General features: G+C 39.4%; 1 protein-coding gene across 2 annotated transcripts in view; it reads left to right on the top strand.

Annotated features, from left to right (window-relative positions):
* The window catches only part of vav3a (vav guanine nucleotide exchange factor 3a), a 119,412-nt gene that overhangs the window by 20,031 nt on the left and 83,677 nt on the right, over window positions 1–15,704 (top strand). The window lies entirely within an intron of this gene.

Raw genomic sequence — 15,704 nt, 5'->3', positions numbered from 1 at the left:
CAAATACTTAGACAAGCAAAATTTTGGATAATCATCGAGTTCATCCTGTAATTTTGATGTGAATTAGTAGATCAATTAGTAAATGTTCTTTCTGGCATTACAGGTGCTAATAAATGCAGTCGTGGGTCATGTTGCAGGTTTCCTTACACTCCTAAACTCTAAGAGAAAGCTGAAGTCAGCAACATGACCCAGCAGTTTAATCACTTCCCCTCATTAGAGTGAAAATGCCGCAGCGTGAGGGCTTTTATGAGGGGTTAAAAGTCTGGCCTCGGGTTCATTACTTTGATACTCTCAGTCACTGCTTGTAGTGAAACTGTCTGTGGCTCTTTGACAGCCCTCGTGAAGTCCCCAGGAGGTTTAATTAGAAATCGCAGCCTTGAGCAGAGAGACGGTGCTGCTGCTGCTGGACCCCGGTGCACATGATGTCAGGCGTTTATGAGATGACAGGGTCGTGCATCCAAGCTTAAAATGTGTGTATGTGTGTCAGCAGGAGAAGCATAGGAAGACACAAAGACAGCGATTGACGGGTTGTCTTCTTTTTAATCATCATAAAAGTGAAGAAGTGGCATTAAGAACATTGTGGGAAGCAAAAAAATCCTCATTTCAAAACTAAAAACCCATGATATTGTTGCACACAATACGCATTTAATCAACTCAACAATACAGCAAATGATGAGTATCATATCAGAAGTGAAACACAGACCTAGACATAGCTGATTTATAATAAAAAGGAACAGAACATTTATTTTGGTTTCTGTTTTGGTGTGCATTAATTAGAATTTTTCATGTGGCTGTTTTGAGAGAGAAAAACCACTTCTACAATATGACAACAATAATTAACTTTTATGATGAATGGAAAATACCTCTAAACTTCCCTCTTCACAGAAAACACACATCAGGTAGCAACACTACCAGAACAAAGTTTATGAAAGTTGACAGCTTGTGAAATGAAGGCCTGTGACACTTAGACTGACTCGCACCAACAATGATGAATTTAATCCAGTTCTAATCAGAGTCTGGTGAAACTGGGTTCAAAATGAGAAAATCCAGATTTAAAATTAAGAGGAGCTCTTTTGTGCAATTAAAAACTAATCTGTGTTTAGTAAATCAGAGTTTATCAATGTTAGCCAAAAATAAATAGTTTAATCAGTATGGAGATGCTGGCCGAACCAAATTGAAATAAATACATGAATAAATAACAGTATAAACCATTTCTCCTTGGGCGTTTGGCTGCTCTGTATTTCTCAACAAAACCTCATTTTTTGCTGGCTAGCTAAAAAGTTAATTGATTGTTCACAGTTTACTAGAAGGTAACTAAAAAGGTAACAAAACATTGCATAGTTTGCCAGAGAGATAAAAGGTTAACAAAACATTAAATTGTTTAATAGCTTCCTAAAAAGGTAAGAAAATGTTTGTTTGCTACCTAACAAAAAGTTACATTGTTTGGTAGTTTGCTGAAAAGTCGATAAAACATTAAATTGTTTGCCAGATCTAGAAAGTTAACAAAATATTAGCCTACATTGATTGAGAAACTGTAAACTGTTGAGTGTAAACACTAAACTCAGGTTTAAAGAGAGGTTTAATGTTTCTTCATTATAAGCTACTTTAAAAGTTTGGTGCAAAGTTAAAGAGACAGTTCACCCCAAAATCATAAATACACATTTTCCCTTGACCCTGTAGTGCTTTTTATCCATCTAGATAGTTTTGATGTGAGTTGCAGAGTTTTGGAGATATTGGCCATAGAGATGTCTGATTTCTCTCCAATATGATGAGACTAAATGGCACTCGGCTTGTGCTGCTCAAAGCACCAAAAATGTTTTTTGAAAAATTCAGAACCAGTGTCTCTAAAAATCAAGACCCGGTTACTGAAGCTAATCCAAAGACTGTTGTGAGCAGTTTCACATAGGAACTGCTTTCTTTCTGTAGTTCCGGTAGATTCTGCTGCAGAAAGAAAGTAGTTCCTACATGAAACTGCTCACAACAAGTGCTGAGGACAATCTTGAGAAACTGGGTCATGATTTCTGTAAAATTTTCTTTTTTTTTTGTATTTCTTGGTGATAAATAGCACCACAGATTTTGATGTTTGCAGTGAACTGTCCTTTTAGACTATGATTTAATTGGGTTTAAAAATGAATCCTTAGTGTCAACATGCCTTTCAAACCTTTGTTTCAACTCATCTGTTCATTGATTAGAACATAATTGGCAAAATTATCTGCATGTTCCCAGTAGGTTGACTCTTGATAATTTAGTTGTTTGTGTTCTCATAACTAAAAATCTAAGATGACTAATTGGCCAATATCCACTGGAAAATATGCACTTAATGCAAAATATGTGCTAATACGGTCTCTCAGATGAACTGTTGATGTAATATGTCTGAAAAAGAGCCACTAACAGTGCAATGCATCACAGATGTTATGAAAAATATCTAAGAATAGACAACAACAAATGAGGAAGGCTCTAGATTTTGGTCAACAGCACCTTTTTATCCCTACTTGAACGCTCATTTTTGCTGTCATGCTGAGCACAATTTAAGTAGCTGAGAAAATTAAGTCATGTACTCATTAAGCTGACTATAATTAAAACACATTTGGACCGCTGGCAAGTTCCTTTCTTCACCCTCACAGGGAAATATTTTCACAGAAAATCTACAGAAGAACCAACAATGGCTCAGTGAATTAGGATATGCAAATACAAATCTTTATGCCTGCTCTGAAATATTACTGTTATGGGCTTTGCAGATTTGCTCGTGCTTGTGATTTTGCATTCATGTGCTTTCCTATTCAAATGTCAGCCCCTGTATGAATTTTAAATAAACACTTTTTTAGGCTGAAGCAGCTACTAGAAAAGCCCATGTAACAGACTGTATGTGATTAGTCTAACGAACCATTAAAAACTGAAATAACAGCAACATAAATTGTTCTGATGAGTTCAGGTTAAACATTTAGAGAAATATGTCTAGTCACCTTTAAACTGAGAAGGTGGTTGATACAATTCTCATGTCTGTGCACTAAATATGAAGCTACGACAGGAAGCCGCTTAACTTCCGCTTAGCTATCTTTAAAAACAGCATTTTGTGGTTTTACGTGGGTTTTCTGCGTGACTTTATGTTGACTGGGCGGTTTTTGTCGCAATTTATCAAAAAAGTCAAACCACTGGAGGACAGACGCTTTTCTCAAATCTGGCTTTTATTCAGTGGCTGTGAAGAAAGCAGGGGAGGCCGTCATCACAGGCCAGTGTTTGGTGTCAATCAAACTGTGAACGCGTGGGTCAAACGCAGCGCAGCCTGTCACTGTCTGCTGTCTACAGTGCGCTAAAGGAGGGCAAAGCATCGCAATATTACCAGCTAAGGGGCAGGACAGACATGTTCATTGTTTAAAGGTGCAGGATGAGATTTATTGGCTGAATATGTCACAAATGTAATCAGCAAACTAGAAATGTCCCCAGGTTTATTTTCAGAATTTCACCTTATGCTACCTCAAAATGAGGTTTCTATACCTATAGAGGGTTGTCTTCCACGGAAGTCGCCATGTTGCTCCAGCATGTTTATACAGTAGGGCAGAATTCTAGATACAGCTTTTTGTGTTTTTTGTCAGTTTCACAGTCACTGCTGGTTCTCCTACACCTATGTTTGCTCTGTTTCTGATCTCCAGGCTCACAGCTAGATGCTCCTAAATCCTACACACTGGTCCTTTAAGATAGATAGACATTATATGAATATAATTGACTGCATCTCCGTGTTGTAGCTTCATATTTAACTGACAGATGAGTGGTATTTTTCTAACTCTCAGCATGGAAAGCAAAGTTTTTTTACACGTTGAAGTATTGGCTTAATATTTGACATCTTCTTCAGTTTGTATGCAGTTAGAGTTCTGAAAGAAATTTTGGGATTATTTCACTCAAGAACTCTTTTCTCTAATTTCGCTTGTCATAACTCAATGGCTTAATATCAATACTTAATAAGTGTATGAAGAATCTGTCCAGCTGGGATTCGGTTTCTCCCTGAGATGAGATGATAAACTCTTTTCAAGCACAGACTCCTTCTCAGTTTTTACCATGTCCGATTTCATCCTCATTCCCCTCAGTGATTTCAGTTTGCTCAAGCACAACCCTTTGATGACTCTCTTGAGCGAATCCCACATTGCCCAGAGTGAATTTAACATCTCTGAAATTAGACAGCGTGCCGGCCCCTTAATCCCCGCTTGGCTGGCTGTGCTGAGGCTAATGGAGTGAGGAGAGGAAGGGAACGGGCGAAGCTGCCACTCACCTGCAGTTCCAACGTTTTTTTTCTCAGTTTGTTTTAAAAATAGCTGCCGGACCGCTACTGAATAAAACATGAACCTGTGTCTGTTTATTTTAAAGTTTGTGTAGAGGTACTGATAGAGTCTGTGAGAGAAAACGTGCTGGATCTCTCTCATTCAGTTGTGCTTTGTAACCTTCAGGTATTTTTCTGCCTGTTTTGAGCTGAACTCACATGAGACGACCACACTGTAAAAAAGTTGAGAAAACTCAGAATTTCAAGGCAGCTGCCCTCACTAGATTTTTAAAAAACTGAAATGAACTAATGAGCTTTTCACACTGCTTTTCATCATAGCCCCAGGCTACGGGGGCTGTTAGCCAGGGGCTAAGGAAGCTTTCACACCGGCACATTCCAATGGGGGTTATCACTGACTTTAGCCGAGGCCTCTCTGGCCCTGGTCTGAAGCAGAGCTACCCCTGAGTTTGTTGGGTTAATTTCTGGAAATAGACTAAACCCAGGGCTAAAAGGTGCCAGTGTGAAAGGCTAAAGGCTGTTGATGATTTACTTTTCTTCTTAGCATAAATTTAAATGTCAAAAATTAAATTCAGTTTCACTTAGTTGTTCACTGTATTTTTTTTTCCTGTGCACTCAACAGCTTTGGAAAAACTAATTATTTGGGGTTTTTAAAACTCAAAGATTCAATTTTATCTAGCAAAGAAATGTAAATTGCCTCAACAAAACAAAGCTTTTTCATAACTTAAGCGTTTCAGTTGAGTTCAAAACTCAAAAATCCATTGAAGTTGCCATGAAAGTCTGAGATTTCTCAAGTTTAATTTTGACAGTGCACAATTCTTTGTCTCTCCTTTATTTTAAAAGCCGTGAAGAAATCCTGCAGCAAAGGAAGAGCGCCTGATGAGAGTCATGTCTGAATATGTGATAACGGTGATATTTCCAACAAACAGCTTTTGACTTGTTGGCGATTCAAACCGTGGTCGCGCAACACTGCGATACTAAGAAAACAGACAAATACAGCAGGTCTGTCTGTAGCCCTCTCCCCTCAGTGCAGCAGGAACATCTGGTTTGCACATCTGTCTTGTAGACACATGGAGGGTTGTGGGGTCTGCAGGGAGAAGAGAAACTTGGCTGTGCAGAGCATGCACACACACTGATACACACCTGGCAGAGAGGGAGGATTAGAAAGCACCAGAGCTGAAGTATTTAGAGCAGATATTAAGAGATAGAATATCCTCTCACTTTTTCACATCTGTTTTTTAATCTGTGATAGCATTTGGTGACTTTTTAATGAAGAGGATCAAACCTAAAACTGTGGATTTCACCATAAGCTAAGTTTTATTGTCCCCTACACAACGTCCATCTATAGTGAAGTATAGCACAGCTGATAGATCCCAGGTTGTGACATTATTGAAAATACATGCTGCCATCATCATGACTAATTGTCTCACTTCTATTTTACTGCTAATTCGAGTCTTCTTGTATCAGCTTGTTTCAAAATAGAATCAAAGTGCTGACAGGAGCTTTCCACACTCACTGTCACATGATGGACAGTTGCTCAGGACATGGAAAAAATTAGTGTAATGGACTGACCTATTAACCTAGATAATGCTGCATATATTAATTGCATACAGAAACCAGCAGCATCGTCTGTGCTGCTGGCTTTTCATTAAGATGCTCTCACTGACCACAGAACAGCTATATTTGTTGAAGTGACAGTCGAGTGTCATTCATCATGTCACATATTCTCTACTCAGACAGTGGGAACGACTGGGCTATAGTACCTAATAAAGGCTCTAATACAATAGAACAAATTCAGGTTCATTTCAATTAAATTCATGCATTTTGTTTTGTTTTGGTTTCTTTCTATTGCTTTTTACTATTTTTAAGCATACAAGTAAAACAGCAATAGGTGCATTCATTCATTATATCATCATCTGTCTTCAGATTTTAAAACTGACTGCATGCTCATTTCATTATATCTGTATGGTGTCGTGAGGATTCTGTTAGCTTAGCTTGGCATAAAATTGGAAAAAAGGGGAAATCAGTGAGTCCAGACATAACAAAATCTGCCCACCAACACCTCAGATGCTTAATGTAACTTCTTGCAGTTTCCACTAGTTGCTTGGCAACCTCACATTGACTTTAAGAAGTCATTGCGCTTGTCCAGGAAACGCTCGTGCGTAACTCCCTGTAAAACAACAAGTTGACATTTTTTCACAAATCAGACAAATAAGATATGATTTGTTAATTAGTGAGCTTTAGAGGCATTGGTAGTTGGAGTATATTACCTTGGACAGAGCCGGCATAGCTTCCAGTTTCCAGTCTTTATGCTGTGCTAAGCTAACTGACCACTAGCGTTGACAGTCAATGCCTTTACTTTTGGTAGTGGCCAAAATAAACCAGGACCAAGTAGTATCGAAACATCTCCAGTCAAAACAATACCAGCATTCAGTCCTTTTTGTTTGTGACCCTAAAATCCATAGAGTTTGTGGTGTGGTGAAGTCATGCGCGGTGTATTCGACTGAGCTGGCAGTTCAATGTGCTGAAATGCCACCAAAACGTTTGAAAGCATGTGTATACGACACACCTGTGGACTCTGATAAAAACAAATGCATAAAACGCAAAATTATTATTTCAGTACTGCTTCTATTCAAATGATGGGTAGCTATCAAATGAAGCACTCATCGGTATCGGTACCACTTTTTGTAATTGTATTGTTGGCCATATTTAATTTTTGAATGTTAAATACTGACTTCCACGTGGAAACTAATGGTGGATGATTGATGACCACTGTGGCCTTCATGTGGGCTGATGGTAAAGTAACCTCAGATCATCTGATACGTCCCATTCTGTAGAATATGCAAATGCTGCTGCACCACAGCTTCCTTTAAATGGGCCAAGAGATTCCACACCTGCATGTGTTTCGCCATATTGTAAAAAAAATCGGGGAATAGCTGCATTCTCCTCATTGATTTACGATAAAATCACCTCGTGTTTACTTTAGATACTGTGTGGCTGTTTGATTAATCAGACACAGAGAGGTGTGAATGTTCCTCACATCATTCAGTCCCATGGGAAGCCTGTCTTGTTCCTTGTTGGAAAAAAATATGTTAATAAAATAAAGCAGAAATAAATAAAGTTCACCACGTCATTCTTATTAGGCCTATTAAAACAGACCTCTGCAAACAAAAGACAATGTCAACTCGTCTGTATTCCTATCCCCCAACCGGTGGCTCTCTCTTGCATTTTTAGGTGGATGAATATGCTGAATATTTTTTGTTTTTTTCCTTGCGGGTGCAAAATGACAGACGGGGGGAAGGGGAAAGCAGAGATGTGGAAAGGAAGACGGAGACAGACGGACAGAGAGGGGTTATTGATTAGTGTCTTCCTCCTCAGTTGACTGTGATAAATTTAACCGTGGAAACCCACTAAAGGCTGATGCATCTCCTGACCAGCCCCCCTCATCATCGCTGCCGAGACGTCTCTTTCCTTTGTCCTTCAGCTGCGCTCTCAGCAGCAGATCTGTGCGGTCAGATATCATATGTCTGCTACGTGCTAATGGATACTTGGGGTGTATCTTTCTACTGCAGGGCTAGGCTGCAGCAACAGTGGTCCACGACTGCTTTGGAGGCAGGTTTTAAGAGCTGTCATTAGGACTAGATCAGTGTAGTGGGTGGTCGATATATTGGGGGGATTTTGGTCTGTCATTAAAAATCACATATTGGTCTGTCAGTGTCCCCCTCCTGTGAATATGATGGAGGTGCCTCACAGACCAGCGCAATTCTCAAGGGGATTAGCACACAAGTCTTTCTGGTGTGCTGTAGGAGGTCTTTCTTTACAGCTTCGTAGGTGTCAGTCTATTAAACCTGCAATTAAACTGTCAGCCGTAAGGAGCTGTGAGCCCTCCTAGAACACATTGATTAGCCTGGCTTGTAGTGCAGAGCCTCTCTTTCGAATCATGATCTAAAAATGCTGCTTCAGCTGGTATTCTGAGCTGGGAGAACACAACAAACAGTCAAACACACAGCAGGCACTGAGATTACGTAAGTTTGGGCGCAAGTGTGGCCTTCAAAATCTCAAAACACAACAGGTCTGGCTGAACAGATGCAAAAACAGTCAGTTTGATTTTACTGGCTGTACCACAGACCTCTCTCTGGTAGACATTTTGACTTGCCAAATGCAGGTGTGGGCACTGATGCATTCCAGCTGTGCGGTGCATGCTGTCGTACCAAAGGTGAAAGGAAATGTTGGTAATGTAATCAGTTCTGCTTGTCTACCATGGTGAAGATATGTGTAGTAAGCAGTCTGTAATACATAGCTGTCATCTGCAAACATATGTAGCTTGAGTGAGAAGTTTAGTTTTTGTGGGGCGAACAACTCTCACATTCACACTTTTATGGGTAGGTGATATAGCTGAATTTTTTTATCACAATAAAATGTTTTATTTCAGTCAATATAGATAATCATTGTTAATGTTTAATGGTCTACTTTTAATAAAGACTAGGAGAAGAAAAGGTGAATTTAACTACAGTATTTGTCAAGGCAGAGAGGTAAGTCAAGATGAACTGAAAAATGCATTTTGCACCTATTAATAATATATAACAAAGAAATAAAAATAATATGACACGAGCTAAGGCTAAGATTCAGTAGTTACCTAGCTAGCAACAGTTTGATTGAGCGTTACATTGTTGGGGTTTTGTTTTGTTCTTTTTTTGTTTTGTTTTTTTACAGGAAACCCATAAATATGCGGAAGAAAATAACACTCAGGTTTCCATTTCATGTGTCCTTTCTAAGTAACAGTTTCTTAACCATCTGCAACCATTTTTTCACTCCACATTGGTGCATCTGAACAACACACCTGTGACATGATTGGCTGTTTGTGTGTCACTCGTATCATGCTTTATTATTAAGGGATATGATTGGCTGTGTATGAGGCAGGGCATAGTTGTTATGTGCTTTCATGGCAGTTTGCATTTATGCATTACGGTAAAACTACTGAGCATTTTATTGAACAATTTTCCTTTTTTCTACCGACAAAGTGTCTACTGCCGATAAATATCACTATTGTTTTATCACTCAGGCCTACCTCTGGGTGTTTTGAGAGTCTGCAATCCACCCTGAGACATATTTTTGGACTGTGAGAGGAAACTGAGGTTAAAGAGGTAAAGGGGCGTCAAAGGTTTATTCTGTGACTGAACATAACCTAAATGATCACCTAAGTTGCAGTAAGCACTGTAGAGGAGTTTCCTTTGTCTGGTGACTGTAGAAATATTTGCTCTAAAATCACACTGCCCCTTCGCCTGGAGTCAAAATGTTCATGCTGGGTATGAAAAAGCCGCCATGCTTCACTTGCTCTCACTTACAATGCATTTGGAGTCAGAATTTCCTCCCAAACAATTCGATGGAACCTGCTTCAAGGCTGCTGTGTGCTGAAAGCTGCTGTGGATAATTCATGGACTCCCAGTGACTGACTGCATGACAGCAGCCTCCACTGGAATCACACGTTTCATATCAACTGGCTTTCCTCGAGCGTGAACGCACGCACATGTATGTGAAAAAACACACACACACTCAACCCCTGCTCAGTGAAGATTGCTCGGCCAGGGCGCTCTGTGCCTCCCTGCTCGCCAGCTGCGGCGATGGATTGTCTCTTTGATTGTTTCGGGGTGTCGGAGGGAGACTTCTTTGATGATTGCGGACATCTGTTTGATCCCATGTGAGCGCGCTGGATGCCTTAGCTGTGGCAGCCACCACCTAGGTCGCCACAGTTGTAAGGATGTTTCATCTGGAAACCAAAGGCCTGCCTGTGCTGTGTGCGAACGTAAATACACACTCAAGGCAGAAAGTAGGCTAGGCTTGTCATGGGGACCATGTGGGTTTGGTTATGAATGTAACAGCTAATTCCTAGTGACATATGCAGACAGAGTAAGTTGTTATGAATGTGTTTGTGGATTTGACAGGCCCTTGCATCATATTTTACAGTGTTCACCATGAGTCAAATCTTAGTAACTTTAGTTCAGCTTTTAGGTTTTATTCCATTTCTATAGTTGCTTTGTTTGTTTGAGTCTGAGTTTTATGATCCCCAGTGGTCAGCTTGTTAATATAAATAATGCAGAACGGGTTGTTGTTGAGGTTCTGTCTGAGTTTTCTTTTTTTAACTTGTCAGTCATCAAAAAGTAAACTTTCCTTGTTATTCTTTTATAAGGAAAAAACTGAACAAGCAGTGTTGCCAGATTGGGCAGATATCCACCCAATACATTTTACTTTTTTCATTTTACATTTTAAATACATTAAAAATGGCATTATATTAAAAATACATTCATAAATTGCATTGCTTAGTTATGCACAACTTTGACATGATACAGTTTTTATTCATTCTGCTGAGAGAAGATGTGCATCTTTCAAATCTGTACTTACATTATAAGAGAAACCACATGCAGAATTACATCATCATTATTTGTTTGGCTTGTTGATAGCATGGGATTGTGTGTACTTCTCTTTCACTCTCTTCATGTGTGTATGTGGGGGGTACATTTTAATTTGGCAAACTCTAAAGGCTTGTTGCAGTTGACCAAATTAGATCAAACCTAATTTTAGTTATTTATCTTTTTAAGGCAGAGGTCAGAAAGGCAAACACTTTATAGTTGTATTGTACAATGTAGCCTCCTATCCTACTGTAGCCCACTTGTGAACACATTGATGTTTTAATCTTATGTCATATTAAAAAAATGTTATGAACCACGACTGACAAATGAATTAATTTGTGTAGATGCTTCATTGTGAGCATCTATTTATAGTAGTCATACAAAGGTATAGCGATTGTGACTGGTATTCTGACATTTAAAATACCACATGGACTTTTTAAATGTGAATGAGGGAGTACATACATGCTAGTGCTGCCATGTGTGTTTGCATGTGTGTGTATGTGAGTGAGCAGTGACTCCCCTGAGGACTGACTCATCTCAAGTCTCAGTAAGCAGCAGGAAACAGGAAGAGGAAACGGTCACCACAGGGCCCCTCTGGAGTCGTTCCTCTCAGTATGAGTGTGTGGATATATTCAAATTTTACCTTCAGGTGTAATGGTGCGTTAGCATCAGTGTAATCGCTATTTGTGTGTGTGTGGGTGTTTGTAGTTACCACACACTGGCAGATGTGCTCCCCTCCTCCTCATGCTGCCAAAATCAAAACTACTCCCCCCTGGTGCGTTGTATTTCTCACCAAAACCTCATGGGGACAACAATCCTGTCAAGACCTACATTTTGTATGTGTGTGTGTGTGCAAGTGTGTGTGTGTGTGAAGACAATTGGACTTCCCCTAATTTCCTGAGCTTGTCCTGTCAGAGGCTGTATCAAGGACCCACTCGTCCTGTGACCGGGCCCTGGCCTCTGGAAGTGGAAATGTGTGTGTTAGAGAAAGAAATAGAGAGGAAAAAATGTTGCTCCATGGAAAACTGTATGGGGGAAATTTATGTGCTTACCACTCTTTTTGGCACGTGTGTGTGAAAGAGTGTGTTGTACATCCCTGCTCCATACCAGTTCAAAGAGAGCCTCCCACTGAGTGTGTAATACATAAACACTGCAGGTAGTCCTACAGTGAAAAGACTCACATGGAAAATGTTTCTCATTTTAAAAACTTGAGTGGATTTTTGAGCCTTTTTGACTGCATTATAATTCTCAATGGTTAAAAAGACACATTTATAATGGATTCTGTATTTTTACACTGTAAAATAACTTGAAAAGTTAGTGGGTTGCCTTAAAATTTTAAGTTGACTGGATTTGAACAGACAAGTTCAGGTAATTTTGTAATGATTCAAAACAAATCAACTTTTCAGATCAAATAAACTTGATATTAATTCAGTTGTCCTTGAGAAAACACATCAATAAGCTTATAATATTAGGTTGAACCAACAAACTCTTAACAGTGTTTTCATTATTGTGCGAACAAGCAACCAAAACTTATCTGAAAGTGTATTAACCAGCATTTTTTCATCATATATGTTTTATTCAAACTATTAAAAAGAAGGATCTCAGGAGAGTTTGCACTGCATGCTGGGAAGTCTGCTAATATGTCGATCATGTTTCTCTAGGAACTTAATTTAATGAGTTGACTGAACATTCTTTAAACTGATTATTTCAAAAGACTCCATGGTAGAAGAACTCACATTTATAAGTTCTTAAGTGTTGTGAAAATATTTTGCAGTGTATAACAGTGTGTAAGGCAATGCAAAGAGTTTACCCTGGTGTCCTGCAGCATTATTGATTGACAGTATTCAGAGAACAGTGTGAGGTTAAGAGTGATTCTGCTCGCAGGAACCTTTAGTGTGAAGGCTTTGCATCACAGGGCGTTGGTGGTATTGAGGTTACCTGGCCGTGCAGACATGCCAGGTATTTATAGGCCACTGCTGAGTCTGGGCCAGCCGGAGAGCATGTGAAGCTAAGCCACCGTGGTCAGGATCAAAGACTGCAAAGACTGAAGTGCAGGTCTACAAACCAGCCCTCCTCCCCTCGCTGTCCTACTTTCTGACAGCTTTTTTTTTTTCCCCCAGCTTCAATACCTAGCGCTTTGCTACCTGGAACTACAGACCTACATCTCACTGTGACTAAATCACACAGAATAGGGTTACACTGATGGATTGTTTCCAAGGCTGATACTGGCCTGATTGATTTATATAAAAGAAAACACACCTATTTCTTCATCAAATAATGTAGCATTCATCACCTCTTATCTGACAGACCGTATGTGTCTATGGGATGCCCTAAAACTGAACTCTTTCAAATGGCACAACAAATTAGATTCCCTCGAGATATCCATCCACACAGTATAGGTTTACTGTCACTGTTATTATTATAGCAGAAGTTTATTGTGTTCTATGGTCCAGATATTACGTTTCCGCTGTCAGAAGAGGAAAACATGGGGGCTTGAAAAGGCCTTGGAATATAAACTAAATGTTTGTTTCCAGACAGCCCTGATCCAGAACCATATACGTACATGGAGATCTCTCAAAACCCTGACATTACAGTTGCACATCCACTCATAAAATCTGTTACAGGAAGAATATTAAACATACAAACTTACTGTATGGTGGGAAATGTTTTTTACATATGAGCTGGGAAATAGCAGGATTTATCTGAGAAAGGCCTCTTACACAAAAGCCGCTGCAAACTGTGTAAAATCAGACATGACCAAAGTTCATAAATAACATCTTTAGGTGTTATGCGGCTTATGTGCTTGAATATTTCTTGGCTAGACGCAGGGACTTCTGGGAGTAGAGTTGGGTGGATGAACAATACCATCGTCCACCTGCCTGACAGTCATCAGCCACTGAGCCCTCTACCATCCGAACATCTTGATTTAAAAGTGTCTTACAACTGATGAATACGTGTTTTAATGCCATAGAGTGAAAAAATGAAGGATGGTTTTATTATAATAGCACTTTGTGCCTGATTTATTGAAGGAAAATTAGCAAAGTACTACCCAATTTCTAATTAATATCCAACACACATGCAAAGAAAAAGTACAAATAAATAAATATTGAAAAAATATATCAACAATAATATTGTCCATTGGGATGTTTCACTATGGACATCATCATTTTGGCTTCTTTACTCCTCTATGACACTAAACTGAATATCTTTGGGTTGTGAGTAACACAAGACATTTGAGGACGTCACCTTGGTCTTTGGGAAACTGTCATTTTTTTACGATTTTCTGACATTTTAAAATGAACAACTATCAAGAAAATAATTGACGGATTAATCGACCATGAAAATAATCATTAGTTGCAGCCCTACATTGTATTGTACAGAATGCAGGGCTGTTTATTGTAAACAAACATTATGATTAGTTCTATAAAGAAACATGAAATACCCAAAATGGAAATACTCAAGTACCTCAAAAGTGCCCCTAAACACAGTACTTGAGTCAATGTACAGCTGCCTCACTGTTGTGTGATATCATTTTTTCCCCCAATTATAAGTTAGAAAGAAGTTTTCCCACCATGCAACGAGTTTGTTTATTCAACATTCAGCAGATTTGTGAGTGAAATGCAGAAGCGGTGTTACGTAATATACAGTCTTGGATCAGGGGTACTTCAGTCCAAAAGTAGCAGCTCCAAAATGTCAGTTAAGTTCAACTAACTGAGCAGTTTTTCAGCCCACTGACAATAATAAATCAGATATCTTTGTAGCAGCTTTTGGCAGCCTTAAATAAAAGTTTGTTGGACTTGGACGCTGTGTAGCTCATTCATACAGAGTGGAGGTATAAAAACTTTGATCCTGCTTACAGACGACTGTACGAGGTGCGTTTACATTCAGAACGTGAATTTCCCCGCGCTCAGCGTTCTGTTTTTGATGGACGACCATGATCTGAGATGGAGCAATGTTTAGATTCTGCATGTTTATTTCACACTCTCCTCGGTCCACTCTCTCCCCGCTTAGAGGCAAGTCTCTCCCCCGAGCACCTGCTGGCTCCATCTACGAGAAGAAGAGCGAGGGAGATTTTCGTTTTCAACAAGTGCAATCCCTGTCTCTGACACATCTTTAAAAACTTTCTCCTAAATCTTTCATGAGGTGCCGGAGGCAGCATCTGTCATCTCGCCAAAGTGTCTGAGTTAACAGCAGCGAATGAGATTTCACAGGGACGTTTATGTTCTTCTGATCTCGCCGAGATGTTTTTCTGTAGTGTAAAGATCCTGCAGAAGCCACACAGATGACTGTATGTATGTCAACGATGCTTTTTCCAGATGCTTAAGGCTTCGGCTATAAGGGGGTTGGGGTCTTTTCTTCTCTGTGTTGCTTCCCACAGGTGGAGGTGGAGTGGGTGGATGCGCTGTCATTCAAAGTGGGGGCGTTTCTAAAGAGCTAATCTCCATCCTCCGCACTCTGCTGAGAAAATCTGATCCCGCCTCACAATATACCAACTGTCATATGTTATATAACATCCAAAAAGAGGCAGTTTTGATGAAATCACATGGGAAATCAGTGTAGGGAAAAAAAGTTTGAAATAATACATGGTGGAGGAAGCTTGTGGTTCATCTTACATGAAGAGCTGTGGTTTGATTTTTGGTTCTCTGGAAGAATATGAGAAACACACTGATGTGGATTACTGCACTGTGGTATTTATCATTGTCTGTTTGAGTTAATGAGAAATAATCCACACATACACATATATATTTTAACAAGAGAAAACAGCATATAGACATGGATTTCAGGCATATTGAGACATTTGGATTTACGCTTCATTTTAACAGCATTTGGAAACACAGACTGTGGAGGTGTACTCCAATACAGCCAATTCCTTATGTTTTAAATCAAACCCACACACGAATTTTTCCAGTAGATGTGTATTTTTCTAGGGCCAAAATAAGTACATTGTGTAACCAACAAATAATAATAGTAATAATAATAATAATGATAAGGTTATTCATGGACATGACAGTTTCAATAGTAAACCA

Source organism: Lutjanus erythropterus, chromosome 21, assembly GCF_056507025.1.
Source record: "Lutjanus erythropterus isolate fLutEry1 chromosome 21, fLutEry1.hap2, whole genome shotgun sequence".
Classification (NCBI taxonomy): Eukaryota; Metazoa; Chordata; class Actinopteri; order Lutjaniformes; family Lutjanidae; genus Lutjanus; species Lutjanus erythropterus.
This window is presented reverse-complemented; position numbering and strand designations above follow the sequence as displayed.